We start from the raw sequence: 15232 nt of genomic DNA, 5'->3' as shown, positions 1-15232 counted from the left end.
TGGCAGCATTTTTCCACGTACTGAAGTCCTGTCTCTCTCTTTCCGTCCCTACCCTAACTTTTTATATTATCATGCATCATATTGTGTTATTTTAAAATTTTTATATAATGCAGACTTTTTTATATTTGTCAGCTGATGAAGTATTTGTTTCTTTTACTAAATGAAGTGTTTCAAGGATAAGATCATCTTTCTCTCCATCTTTGCATTTCCAGCACCTGAAAGTTGTATATACTTGTCTTAAATCAAGAAACAGTCCTGGTTGAAGATGCCCTCATGCATATAAATGGTATTTAATTGGATAAGATCATAAAGACATGAAAAGATTAATTGGTGAGATTAATTGGAAGCAGCAAAGAAAACTGAACGAAATCTTCCAGCACATTCATAAAGATAACATCCAAAAGTGCATGTTGGATCGAAAGAAGAGTTTTGTATTCCTTACGTTTTTCATGTGAGAGAAAAAAAAGAAAGAGAGATCAGAACTGAGTTTTTCCTTAGTATGTGTCTCAGCGTATAAGCAACTCACATATAACAAAGAAATCCTGGGAAACTGTTTGCATGGTTTATTACTGAATGCTCATGCCAAAAAAGTGGAACCTTTTGTTTTGATCACTGATTATTTTGAGATCAGTGGGATAGACAGGAAAAGAAATGTTGAGATCAATATTGATGTATGGCCTATGATGTATGCAACAGGATGGCATTTTGACAACACGTGCATGCCAATGTCTGTCTGTCTTACTCACCAGAAACATCTTGTAATCATACATTTCCTGATCTTATTTTTGTATTGGAGAAAAAAATGGCAAAATACAAAAGTTATCACATCGCCCCCACTTGTTACATGTAGAAATCTTTGTATGGTCTACAAAAATACTTCTCAATCGTTTTCATCATTTTTACTTTAACATTTAAACACACACCAATGAATCCACCATAGTTTTACATAATTTTCATTGCATGAATTATAAACCCATCTTTTACTTTCTCCTACAGAATGTGTATAGAATGCAAGTGCTTGAAAGTGACATAATTGTTAGTATGACCTTAAGTTTACTTCACATAATAAAAATAATAAACCAAATTGTATATCATAGTGACATAAACTGCAAGTTAGGAGACTGCGAACTGTAGCCACCATGCTAGAGCCAGTTCAATAAATATATTCTGAGAATTTTATAGCAAAATGCAACAGACCCAGAATTTTAAGTGTAAAGGGAGTTCAACAACACATTTTTGTCTATTAAAAATGTTATAAACCTAAGATGATATACAATCACTTTTCAAACTAAAATGTTTTTTATACTCTATTAATATTTTTTGTACAACAACTTTTAACAGACATCAAATAATCCCACAATGCTCAGTGAATATCAAAGAGAAGAGGACCAAAGATGAAAAAATTAGAACCTAACAGATGAAATAGATGGTAGCTGTTCACTGCTAAATACCTTTAGACAAATTATTGAATTGTAAAATTACAAACAACACTGGTGATTATTTGTGCTGACAGAAAATCCATCCTGAAAAACAAAAGCAACAAGAATGTTTTTCAAATCCTAAAGGCCATCTCAGAAAATTGTTCTGTTTTGTTAATTCCTTGAGGAAGGAAAAATAATTTTTAAATATTTGAGCATAAACTGTTGAAGACTAAATATGGAGACACTGAGAAATAAGATAGTTGTATAAGTACGTAATACAGTTGTTACCATCATCACTCACAAATGATAATACAGATTAAAATCATGTCACATACAGCACTGAACCAAACTACTTTGCATGATAGGCTAAGTTTCTTACGAGTGGTCTGCTGTATAATTAATAGCTACTTTGGATGAGTCAGTCCTTATCAATACCACCAAATTAAAAACAAAAAATAGCTGCAAAATCCAAAACAGAAATAGATTTTTTCTTAATTGTAGCATTTAGAAGCAGTTTAATATTTATTTTGTTTTTTCCCCTCTATCATAACAATTTACTTGATATAAAAATCATAAGACCATTATAAGCTAAATTTAGGCTCCTCAAACCTGTACAAAATTTAATTTGATATCAATCTAAGGATCTGAGGAATGAGCAAATAACCATATTACAGCTGAATTTTTTTAAACATCTTTATTGGAGTATAATTGCTTTACAATGTTGTGTTAGTTTCTGCTGTATAACAAAGTGAATCAGCTATATGTATACATATATCCCATATACCCTCCCTCTTGCATCTCCCTCCCACCCACCCTATTCCACCCCTCTAGGTGGTCACAGAGCACCGAGCTGATCTCCCTGTGCTATGTGGCTGCTTCCCACTAGCTACCTATTTTACATTTGGTAGTGTATATATGTCCATGACACTCTCTCATTTTGTCTCAGCTTACCTTTCCCCCTCCCTGTGTCCTCAAGTCTATTCTCTACATCTGCATCTTTATTCCTGTCCTGCCCCTAGGTTCTTCAGAAACTTTTTTTTTTTTTTTTAGATTCCATGTATATGTGTTAGCATATGGTATTTTTTTTCTCTTTCTGACTTACTTCTCTCTGCATGACAGACTCTAGGTCCATCCAACTCACTACAAATAACTCAATTTCATTTCTTTTGATGGTTGAGTAGTATTCCATTTTATATATGTGCCACGTCTTCTTTATACATTCATCTGTTGATGGACACTTACGTTGCTTCCATGTCCTGGCTATTGTAAATAGTGCTGCAATGAGCATTGTGGTACATGACTCTTTTTGAATTATGGTTTTCTCAGGTATATGCCCAGTAGTGGGATTGCTAAGTCATATGGTAGTTCTATTTTTAGTTTTTTAAGGAACCTCCATACTGTTCTCCATAGTGGCTGTATCAATTTACATTCCCACCAACAGTGCAAAAGGATAACCTTTTCTCCACACCCTCTCCAGCATTTATTGTTTGTAGATTTTTTGATACTGGCCATTCTGACTGGTGTGAGGTGATACCTCATTGTAGTTTTCATTTGCATTTCTCTAATGATTAGTGATGCTGAGCATCCTTTCATGTGTTTGTTGGCAATCTGTATATCTTCTTTGGAGAAATGTTGATTTAGTTCTTCTGCCCATTTTTGGATTGGGTTGTTTGTTTTTTTGATATTGAGCTGCATGAGCTCCTTGTATATTTTGGAGTTTAATCCTTTGTCAGTTGCTTCATCTGCAAATATTTTCTGCCATTCTGAGGGGTGTCTTTTTGTCTTGTTTACGGCTTCCTTTGCTGTGCAAAAGCTTTGAAGTTTCATTAGGTCCCATTTGTTTATTTTTGTTTTTGTTTCCATTTCTCTAGGAGATGGGTCAAAAAAGAGCTTGCTGTGTTTTATGTCATAGAGTGTTCTGCCTGCCTATGTTTTCCTCTAAGAGTTTTATAGTGTCTGGCCTTACATTTAGGTCTTTAATCCTTTTTGAGTTTATTTTTGTGTATGGTGTTAGGAAGTGTTCTCATTTCATTCTTTTACATGTAGCTGTTCAGTTTTCCCAGCACCACTTATTGAAGAGGCTGTCTTTTCTCCATTGTATATTCTTGCTTCCTTTATAAAGATAAGGTGACCATATGTGCATGGGCATATCTCTGGGCTTTCTATCCTGTTCCATTGATCTATATTTCTGTTTTTGTGCCAATATCTTACTGTTTTGATTACTGTAGCTTTGTAATATAGTCTCAAACTAAAATGTTTTGATTGACTTTTGCAGTTATGTATCAAATTACAAATGTGCTCAAATCACAGAAAATGACATTGGAGAACCTCTATGTAAATAACTCAAAGACTAGCTTCCAGTACTTTCTCTTGTTTGAAAGATTATTGTCCTGACATATTGTAATCCACAAATATTCTAAAAAGCTATTCATAAATTTTGAGAATTTAAATCAAATACTAACAAGAAATTTACTATTTTTTGTCTACAAGCTAAATCATGACAAAAACTGATAAAAATATGAAACCAAAACAACTAAATATTAAATTATGTTAATTTACTCATAGTAATTTAGATATAATGGAAATATAAATGTCACTCATTTTTAAGGAAAATTACTGAGATTAAAAATTTTTTAAAGAATAAATTTAATTTTTCCATATATTTCCTCTGCAATAGAATATAAAGATTGATATAAAAATTCTGAAAATTTGACATAGATAAAAAGCAGAGGAAGCCTTCTTAAGGTGGTGCACCCCCAACCACTGCCACTATCTTTATCCCAAGCATACTGGGTGTGAAAAAAGAAAACTAAAACTGTATTTGTCTGAGAACAAACAAACAAATAAACAAACAAAAATACAGTTGACCACCCCATGGGGCTATAGGTAATATATATATATAGGAAATAGAAATCTCTGTACACGGTGTTAGGGTTCTTCAGAGAACCAGAACAAATAGGAGCTATTTATATATGAAAGAGAGCGAGAGAGAGAATTGAAGGAATTGGCTCATGCAGTTATGGAGGCTGGTGGGTCTGAGATCTTTGGGGCAGGCTGAAGCCTAAAGACCCAGGGAAGAGCTGATGCAGCAGTTTGAGTCTGAAGTCTGTCTGGACAAAGAATTCCTTCTTCCTTGGGGACCTTAGTCTTTACTAAGGCCATCAGTTCATTGAATGTGGCTCACCCAGGTTATGGTGATAACCTGCTTTACTCAAAGTCTATGGATTTAAATGTTAATCACATCTACAAACTACTTTCACAGCTATATTTAGATGTTGTTTACCAAATAACTGGGTACAATAGCCTAACCACGTTGACGTATAAAATTAACCATTACACATGGAAAGGTAATGAGTGAAGCAGGTAAAATTTAGAGGCTAGGATTTGAGTTAAACCTTTGCAACAAAAACTGCAATATTGCTAATATCTCTATAGATGGGTAATCACAAATATAAAAATAATAATTCTGGTCTGAGAAACCTAGAAAAACAGATGAATGTGAAAACAAAACTGTAGTATTGAGAAGTGTAATCGAGAAGGTGACAAAATACACATTCAAGGTGAGTCTACAAAGTACAATCCAAAATATGTGATGAAATTTAACAGTAAGAGAGCAAACAGAAAAAAAATTGAGATAAATCTGTTTAGAATTCTAATAAATTAGACAACCTTAAAAGAGCTATCCAATGAGTATATATTTATCCTCAAGGAGATAAAGAATACAATTAACTGAAAAATACAAGTAATTATGAAAAAAATCCATCCTACTTCAACTGTCATAAGCAAGAAGCAATGAAGAGGGTCAAAGTAAAAATACTAGAAATACAGCTATCATAACCAAGCTATCTCTTCTTGGTAAAAGAAGAGACAGATAGATCAATGAAACAGAATAAGGAGTCCAGACATAAACTCACACAAATATAGCCAACTGATCTTTAACAAAGAAGCAAAGCAATATGACAAATTTTGCTAGATAACTGCATGAAAATAAATAAAGAAAGAATCTAGACAGAACTTAAACCCTTCAAGAAGGTTAACTCAAAATGGATTGTAGGCCTAAATGTAAATTGCAAAACTGTGAAACTCTTAAAAGATAATATAGGAGAAAATATAGATAACTTTGGACTTGCAATGACTTTTTAGCTACAATACCAAAAGTATAATCCGTGAGGAATTGATTAGGTGGACTTCTTTATAATTAAAAACTTCTGTTCTGCAAAAACACAGTCAAGAGAATGGGAAAATAAACCACAGACTAGAAGAAAATATTTGCAAACCACAGTCGACAAAGAACACTTCCAAAATATTCAAAGAACACTTAACACTCAACAGTAAGAAAACATGCAAATTAATTAAAAATGGGGCAAATATCTTAACAGACACCTCACCAAAGAAGATATACTGGTGGCAAATAAACATATGAAAATAGGCACCAAATTATATGTCATTAGGGAATTTGAAGTTCAAACAACGATGAAATATCACTACATGCTTATTAAAATGATCAAAATTCCAAACACTGACAATACCAAATGCTGGTGAGGATGTGGACCTGCAGGAACTCTCATTCATTGCTGGTGGGGATGCAAAAATGGTGCAGCCACTTTGGTAGACAGTTTGGCTGTTTCTTACAAAACTAAACATTCTCTTACCATACAATCCAGCAATCATGCTTCTAGGGTTGAAAACTTATGTTCACACAAAAACCCACACACAGATGTTTATAGCAGCTTTATTCGTAATTTCCAAAACCTGGAAGCAAACGAAGATATCTTTCCAAAGGTGAATGCATAAATAAATTTCAGTGCATCCAGAAATGGAATATTATTCAGTCAGTACTGAAAAAATGGGCTATCAAGCCGTGAAAAGACATGGAAGAATCATGAATGTATATTGCTAAGTGAAAGTAACCAATCTGAAAAGAGTGCATACTTTATGTTTCCAGCTATATGACATCCTGGAAAAGGCAAAACTATGGAGATAATCAAAAAAGCAGTGATCACTAGGCATTAGTGGGGAGGGATGAATAGGTGAGGCACAGAGGATTTTTAGGGCAGTTAAACTACTTTGTATGATACTATAATGGTGGATAAATGTCACTTATACATTTGTCCAAACCCATAGAATGTGCAATGCCAAAAGTTAACTCTAATGTAAACTATGGACCCTAGATGATAATGATATATTAATGTAAGTTCATGGATTATAACAAATGTACCACTTCGGGGAAGGAGTTATAACTTCCTCTCAATTTGCTTTGACCTAAATCTCCTCTAAAAATAAAGTCCATCTGAGAAATCCTGGAAATAAAAAGAAGCCATTGAAATAAATATGTCACACTACAGAATAAATTTTAAATCAATGAATATAAAATTGATGAATTGGAAGACATTAATAAGAAGTCACACAAAACACACACACACACATATATATATATATACAAAACATGTATATATATATATACACACACATATATATAAAACTGTTGAAGAAATTATCTGATCATGTTATATAAAAAGTTTGAAGACAGTTAGAACTGTAAGTATTGCCTAGTAGCTCTATCCCTGCTCTTGGGAAAGTTATTTACCATCTCTGGATTTTGTTTTCCTTAGCTGCAAAATGTGTGTGATTTAATATTTTTAAGACTATAAACACGGTTGATGTTTATACTTAGTATTTTTTTTTCATTTTTCCAGCATGAGTAAATTTAAATTTCTATGAAAAGCTGAGAAAATATAGGTACTATACAAAAGTAAGTTATTAACTAACACATTTTAGACTTTTACCTTTTCATTCCTACTGCTATTACTCTTGTTTAGACACCATTCTTTTCTGCCTGGACTATTATAATAGACTTCAAATTCTAATGTTCACAATGGCCTTCCAATATCATGTTTCTCCCATCTGTAATTAAACTCCCAAAGACTGCTATTAAGGAATGTTATCTTGAAACATAACTCCAAATAACATACTTCTCAGTGACTCTTCTGGGCTTGCAGGATGTCACAATCTTTTGTCTGTATTCAAGGTCTTCGTATCCTGACCACAACTAATTTTTCCATCTTCATTATGAAAATACCAACTGAAAAGCACTCACTGGAAGTCAAAACAATCCATTAGTGGTAGCAATAAAGAAGAAAGTTGATGAAATCTTGGGCGGGGAGGGACAAGGAACATACATTGAGAAAAGCTCTTTGCTTTCTCTCAATTAATGGAAGCTAATTCAATGAAACCAGGAGCAAACTAGATTGATCATGCATCTATTGCTGGGCAAGGCTTGGGTTGCCCACAGTTTAATTTCTCAGCAATTTCCTGAGAAGTTGTATATAAAGGTCTGTTGTTGAAATGAAGAAAGATGCTGGGAATGGGCTTTCTGATCCTGCTCTGTTGTCTGGTCGGTTTCACCACCCAGGGGCCCACCGTGCCTCTTCCCATTGCTGGGTTTCAATGTGCTTTTCATTCTCTTGGCTGCTTGAGCAAACAGCCATCACTGTTTCCATTGTGAGCTCTTCTCTGTCTGGATCCAAGCCCAAGTTTAGAGAACATGTGCTTGCGACCAACATTTGGCAGCCTGGGTCCCCACTTGGAGTGACTCTCTACCTTTGCCTTTTTCCCATCAAGACAGTTCCTGAATCTGGAGACTGAAGAGCAGGACTGAACACGCTTAGCTCTAAAAGCTGGTTCCTCATCCTGCTGGCTCACTGGGATGAGGGACAAAGAATTCACAAAATTCACACCAAAACCACACCAAAATCCAGAGCAGTCTCTTCATTGGAGACAATCTTTCCCTTAGCCTGATATTTTCTAGTAAAAATATTTAGTTAGGGTAAATTCTTGACCTATGTCTTTATTCCATGTTAACTTCTTAAAGGAAAGAGTGAATTTTGTGGTTGGTAAATGGGGTAGGAAGGATTCTAAGACGGCCCCAAAGATTCCCATTCCCTAGTGTTAATACTCTCTATAATCTCCCATTTTTGTAGGAAGAACCTATATATATGGTGGAATGCACTCTCATGATGATGTTGCATTCAATGGCAAAGGTGAAGGCATTTTGCAGATATAAGTAAAATCTTTCATCAGTTTGACATTGAATTAGGTAGGCCTGACCTTACCAGGTGAACCCTTAAAAGATTGTTTAGGTTTTTGTTGAGATCAGCAAGATGATCTATCTGGTCTTGAATAAGCAAGCTCCCATGTGTTCAACAGCAGCAAGAAAATGAGCTCTGTCCACAGTCACATGAACTGGGGAGAGGACCCTGAGCCCCAGTGCAGGCCAACATGACACGGTGAGGTGTGGGTCCTTGCACCCAGGACCCACAAGAGACATGCCTGGACTTCTGACCTACTTGTGAGGTAATACATGAGTGTTGGTTTAAGCTGATAAGTCTGTGGTGATGTTTATGCAGTGATAAAAAGTTAATATAGTAAGTTTGGAATGAGTTAGTGATAAAATATTGTAATATTTTATTATCTGGGAGCTGCCTGACCACAAGCTGCATGGGATGATTCTTTTATGGAAATCCTGTAATTTTTCCAGTTGTGGCCCTAACTAGGTTGGTTAATAAACCCAAATCGGGGATAAGTAGTAGCAAGTTCTCTTCACACATATAAAATCATGCTCTTCACTCAACTTTATTAATAATAAAGGTAAAATTTGGGTATTAATCAATCTAGATCCTGATTCTTTCTCCCATTTGGTTCTGAATTAGTTTGGGGAAAAGAAATACACTTTCTTTGTGAGATGTTTACAAACCCTGAAATCTATAATATTTTCACTTGTCATACAACAATAATGCATTACCAACATTGCACATCATTACTGCTAACCAAGACAATTGAAAGAGAAATGCAGCAACCAGAAAAATAAAGTGCATCATGGGGAAAATGGCATTTCTCTAAAAAATCTAAAGCAATTTCAATGCTATCATCTAAACAACCACCCCTGAGCTTCATTATTTTCTTCCTGATGTGAAATGGGTTGAAAATATAACTTTTCTTTCTTAAATGCACAATTACAAAGACGGTCACAGTAGAAGAAAATCTTTATGAACACCGTGTCCTTGAATGATGTCAGAGTTGTTGTTTGAAATCAATTTGCATAACTGCCAGCCTTGAGTTTCCTAAATGTCTTTGGCAGAAATAGTGTCCCAATTGTTTTCTCCAGAACCAAGATGACAACGTTCTTAAATAAAATTGTCATTGAATTTCCTTTTGAATTCTAACTGCATGATTGAATAAATATTATCTGCTGAAACTGGCTGTGAAGATAAGTATTTCATGACAGTTAATATATTTCATATGCAAATGTTTTGGCCTCTCTCTATATTGGAAGCATGGAAAAAAAACACTTGCTATCTATTTAATTTAGAATGTAATATCAAATCAGATGCATAGGTTCCTGAAATCAAATAGCTATTTTATTGTATCATTTTTATTAAAATGACACATTTTGTACTGAGGACAATTCAGTGATAATATGCTGATTTCCATATGTATGAAGTACCACCAGAAAGAAATACATCTTCTTATATATAAATTATTCAAGTAAAATGTGAAGTTTTTACAATATGTATGTATGAACTTTTTACATATTTATGTATATATATATATAAGTTTCCAAATTTTCATCTGAATTTCTCCTCACAATTAAATTATCATACATTTTGCCATAAATATCCTTGGATTCCTTGTACCATTAAAAATATATATATTGCTTCTTCTATTCATAAAACCTCTGTTTATTTTGAATTGACCCTCACCTGATTTACTGTGTATATAATTTGCTTAATATCATAATTTATTCCTCAATTAAAAAAAATAAATATCACTTGTTTAAAGATTCATAGGACTTATTTTTCCACAGACTAGAAGTTTTAGGTCTAATAACCATTTTAAATTAAAAGTATGCTGGATGAGAAATACATTCGTATTTGTAATTTAGAAATGTGTGAATTATTTCTCATTCCCTGAAAGCTGTTTTCTTAATATCAATTGCCATCTTTCCTAGACAGAGAGGCATTGGGTTTTGATGTTATTTGTACGAGTAATGAAGAGTCTTTGTAAAAATTCCCACTCTTCTTTAAATGTGTAATTTTTTTATTATCCCATTTGATGGTCAGCCTACTTTGAGTCTTCCCCAAATTCCCCTTTTGTGTGCATTGCTAGTCCCCTTCCTAATTAGTGCTGTGATTGTTGCTTTCTTAAAAGTGCACCAATATATCTTCTCCTGTAAAATACAATCGCTTTTTATATTTCTGGAACTAAAAACAGATGATTCTAAAAACACAGCAACACAGAAAAAAATATTTGAATTCTTAGAAACACTAAATCTCTGAAAGAAAGGATAAGTAGGAAAACAAAAGGCCAAGGATCCAGAGGTGGGGAAAGACGCAGAATTAAGAGATAGAAAGTGGAAGGAGGGGGTGAAAAAATGAGGTGTTTGATGCAAGAGGACAGAATGATAACCTTGTGTCCTGTGATAGAAGATAAAGGTGAAAACGGACCATAAAGCTTCGTGAATGTTGAGAAGTATGAAAAAGAAGACATGAAAGTGACAGTGAACAAAATGACCCCATTGTATTTGGAAAGAAAAAAGCATTTTCTGCAAAACTGTAGACAAGAAAGTTAAATCACATGGAGACTGAACAAATATTTAATCTATTATCTCAAATTTGGTCTCAATTATGTTTATTCCTATGGAAAATAAACATGTCTTAATACTTATTTTTCTGTTCTGTAAAAAAACAAAAGGATAAGTTTTGTGATTTTCTAATAAATTACATACTTATTTCTATATCACTCTATTATCAGATAGTCACAATAAATATTAAATGGAAAGTCGAGAAATTAGAAGGAGAAATTTAGGGACTGTAGTTTTAAGTTATATAAAACAGTCTAGCACTTTACCCCAGTGTAGATCCCTCTATCAGTCAGGGTTCCCCGGAGAAACAGAACTAATAATTATACAACATGTGTGTGTGCTGTGGGGAGGAATAAATTTCCTCCACCCTTCTGGGCTCTTCTGGCTGCTCTAAGAATTAGATTAACATGAGGCAGATTAACAGAAAATCGAACAATGGAGAGACCCAGGAAAACTAACCACGATGGTTGAAATTCTCACTTTAAACACTGTTTTCAGCGGCTACTTCCCACTAGCTATCTATTTTACGTTGGGTAGTGTATATATGTCCATGCCACTCTCTCACTTTGTCACAGCTTACCCTTCCCCCTCCCCCTGTCCTCAAGTCCATTCTCTAGTAGGTGTGTGTCTTTATTCCCGTCTTACCCCTAGGTTCTTCATGACCTTTTTTTTTTTTTTCCTTAGATTCCATATATATGTGTTAGCATATGGTATTTGTTTTTCTCTTTCTGATTTACTTCACTCTGTATGACAGACTCTAGGTCCATCTACCTCACTACAAATAACTCAATTTCGTTTCTTTTTATGGCTGAGAGATCAGCTAGGTGGTTTGTGACCACCTAGAGGGGTGGGATAGGGAGGGTGGGAGGGAGGGAGACACAAGAGGGAAGAGATATGGGAACATATGTATATGTATAACTGATTCACTTTGTTATAAAGCAGAAACTAACACACCATTGTAAAGCAATTATACTCCAATAAAGATGTTAAAACAAACAAACAAAAACACACTGTCTTCAGCTAAAGACAAAAGCTTCTGTTGCGGGTGGGTGGTCGGGACTTCTGAGGGGAGGAAGGCAATTCATGGAAGATGGAGAAGCAAATGTTTGGTAAACAACTGTTTGCTGGGCCACATGGAGACAATGGGACACAGAGTGGACTTTGATCTCTAGGCCCTGTTCCCCCACCACTCCTAGCCCACATTTTGCAGACATCTCCAGTGACGGTTTTATTCCAGGAACAGTACCATAAATCTAAAGGCAGGCAGTTAAGGGGGCGATAACAAGAAAGACCTCCGGAGTCGTGTTTTTTTTTTTAAAATAACCAGCCTAGATTAATCCTCTTGTCAAAGAGACACAATTAGGGGTGACAAACTGTGCTGCCCTAAAGTCCCACGTTTGAAACTTCTCCAAGTCTCAGAGTCCAGAAGCTGAGTCGGTAAATTGTTCCATCCCACTGAACCAGTCTCTTAGTCCTGACCGTAGTTGTTCCTGCCCGTCTGCAGGAAGTTCAGGCAAGACCCCATGGAGGTGTTTGTGGACGACGAGACCAAGCTCACACTGCTTGGGCTGCAGCAGTACTACGTCAGACTTCCTGCAGAAGAACTGCAAGCTCTTTGATCTTGTGGACGTGCTGGAGTTTAACCAGGTGGTGATATTTGTGAAGTCGGTGCAATGCTGCATGGCCTTAGCCCGGCTCCTCATGGAGCAGAACTTCCCAGCCATTGCCATCCACAGGGGCATGGCCCAGGAGGAGCAACTGTCATGTTATCAAGCAGTTCAAGGATTTCCAGCGGTGGATCCTGGTGGCCACCAATCTGTTTGGCTGAGGAACGGACACTGAGCGTGTCAACACTGTCTTCAATTATGACATTCCCAAGGACTCGGACACCTACCTCCACCACATGGCCCGTGCGGGTTGCTTTGGAACCAAAGACCTGGCCATTACTTTCGTGTCTGATGAGAATGATGCCAACATCCTCAGTGATGTCCAGGACAGGTTTGAAATGAATGTGGCAGAGCTTCCAGAAGAAATAAACATCTCCACATACATTGAGCAGAGCCGGTAACCATGTGCCCTGATGTCCCAGAGCCGCCCTGCTTCCCATGTGTTGTTTCAAGTCCTCTTCCTAGGTGACAGTGGGTCTTTCTTTTTACTGTTTAAAAGCTGTACATTTGTGTAAGAATAAATTTTATTATGGAAAAATTCAGTTCAGAAGGTGGTGATGGAGATACGCTCTCACAGTAAGGCCTGTGTGGTGCTAGAAACCAGGTATGTATTATTATTTTTAATAGACCTTTATTGGAATATAATCGCTTCACAATACTGTGCCAGTTTCTGTTGCACAACAAAGCGAATCAACCGTATGCATACACATGTCCCCATATCCCCTCCCTCTTGAGCCTCCCTCCCACCCTCTCTATCCCACCCCACTAGCTCATCGCAAAGCACTGAGCAGATCTCCCTGTGCTATATTGCAGCTTCCCACCAGCCAACTATTTTACATTCGATAGTGTATATATGTCGATGCTACTCTCACTTGGCCCCAGCTTCACCCTCCCACCCCATGACATCAAGTCCATTCTCTACGTCTACCTCTTTATTCCTGCCCTGTAATTAGGTTCATCAGTACCTTTTTTTTTTTTTTAGATTCCATATATATATGCTTTAGTTTACAGTATTTGTTTTTCTCTTTCTGACTTACTTCACTCTGTATGACAGACTCTAGCTCCATCCACCTCACTACAAATAACTCAATTTTGTTTCTTTTTATGGCTGAGTAATATTCCAATGTATATATGTATCACATCTTCTTTATCCATTCATCTGTTGATAATAAGAGGCATCTCTATGGAGACTAAAGAAAAACAAAGGTTAATGATTGGAGCAATGTATAAACCAATGTCTAAGCCCAGGAGGCAGCCAGATGAGAAGATTTCTAGATGTCAGGACTAAAGCGTCTTCAGATCAAGTGAGGGTAGACAGCGACAGTCTGACAGATTTTCCTGGTTGGTAGTTGAATGTCTCTGATGATGTCATCAGGTGTTCAGGTAAACTACTGAGTGACCCACACAGCAACAGGCATGAAGATTATATCTAGACACAAGCTATTGTGATGATCTCTCTTAAATTTGTATCAAGTTGTTCAGCTTCAGTTTGCTGGGCTCCAGGAAAAGCACGACTTTAGCTCTCTGTGACTCCAAATAACAAGTAAAAGAAAACTTGGAAATGTTAGTTTGGAGAGCTGTAGCCAAATCCTGAGGAAACTAGGAGAATCTGTGATCCAATCCAGTAACCAGGTGGAAAACAAAACCTCTAAGATGATTAAGGAACTAGAATCTAATATCCACTATTGAAACGTAATTTTTTTTCTAAATTTACCCTCATTTTTTTAAATCAACGATAGCCAAATTAGGCTAATTTGTTTTCAGAAAATGTCTAGTTTCAATAAACTTGGCCTGATTACTTGCATAGTCCAGAAAGAATAGCAACTGACCATAAAGGCTCTTTTAAATTTGCTTTGCTGGAACTTTTCATAAGGAATCTCTAGGTTGAAATTTTAAATACCTCTCAAGGCCAGGAGGCCAAGAAGCCAAGGGTTTGCCATCAGACTTGCCTGTAATACCTGTAGATTTGGGTGAATTTCTCTCTTCTTGAGGTCCCCAAAATATCCTGAGGTTCCTGCACCTGCCAGAAAGTGATCTTCCTTACTCACCTAATATGGGTGCTGGGAATCAGGTAGGCAAAGTACCTGCCTGTTTTCCAAAAGGCTTTATGGCTACATAGAGTCAAACTAAGTGCCTTAAAGCTGTCTGGTTATATCCGATTCTGTTCACATTCTCAAATATGACATTAGAGTCAAATCCTTGGTAATATAATGTTTCGAAATGTGTCCTGTCACAATGAGAGCAGATTTTTAGTGAACTTATGTAACTAACAAAAATTGTCAGGAACATAAGACTATTCACTAAGAGCTTTCAAATTCTGGAGGGATCAAGTAGGGAGAATGTTTCAATTCTGCTTACCAAGATATACTTTATGAAATTGTGGTAGATCACAATTATCTTGTTTTCCTTATAACTGGAAAACAAAGATTAAAAAGCTAGTAAAATGTCAGGAAAAGTTATGACAATTATAATCATATTCATTGGGTCATTCAGTGCCATGTAAT

At 35.9% G+C, this 15232-nt stretch overlaps 1 pseudogene; it reads left to right on the top strand.

Moving 5' to 3' along the window:
• LOC137223060 (ATP-dependent RNA helicase DDX39A-like) overlaps nt 1-13238 on the top strand; it is a 117861-nt pseudogene extending 104623 nt beyond the window's left edge.
• The last annotated feature ends 1994 nt before the right edge of the window (nt 13239-15232 follow it).

Source organism: Pseudorca crassidens, chromosome 4, assembly GCF_039906515.1.
Source record: "Pseudorca crassidens isolate mPseCra1 chromosome 4, mPseCra1.hap1, whole genome shotgun sequence".
Classification (NCBI taxonomy): domain Eukaryota; kingdom Metazoa; phylum Chordata; class Mammalia; order Artiodactyla; family Delphinidae; genus Pseudorca; species Pseudorca crassidens.
This window is presented reverse-complemented; position numbering and strand designations above follow the sequence as displayed.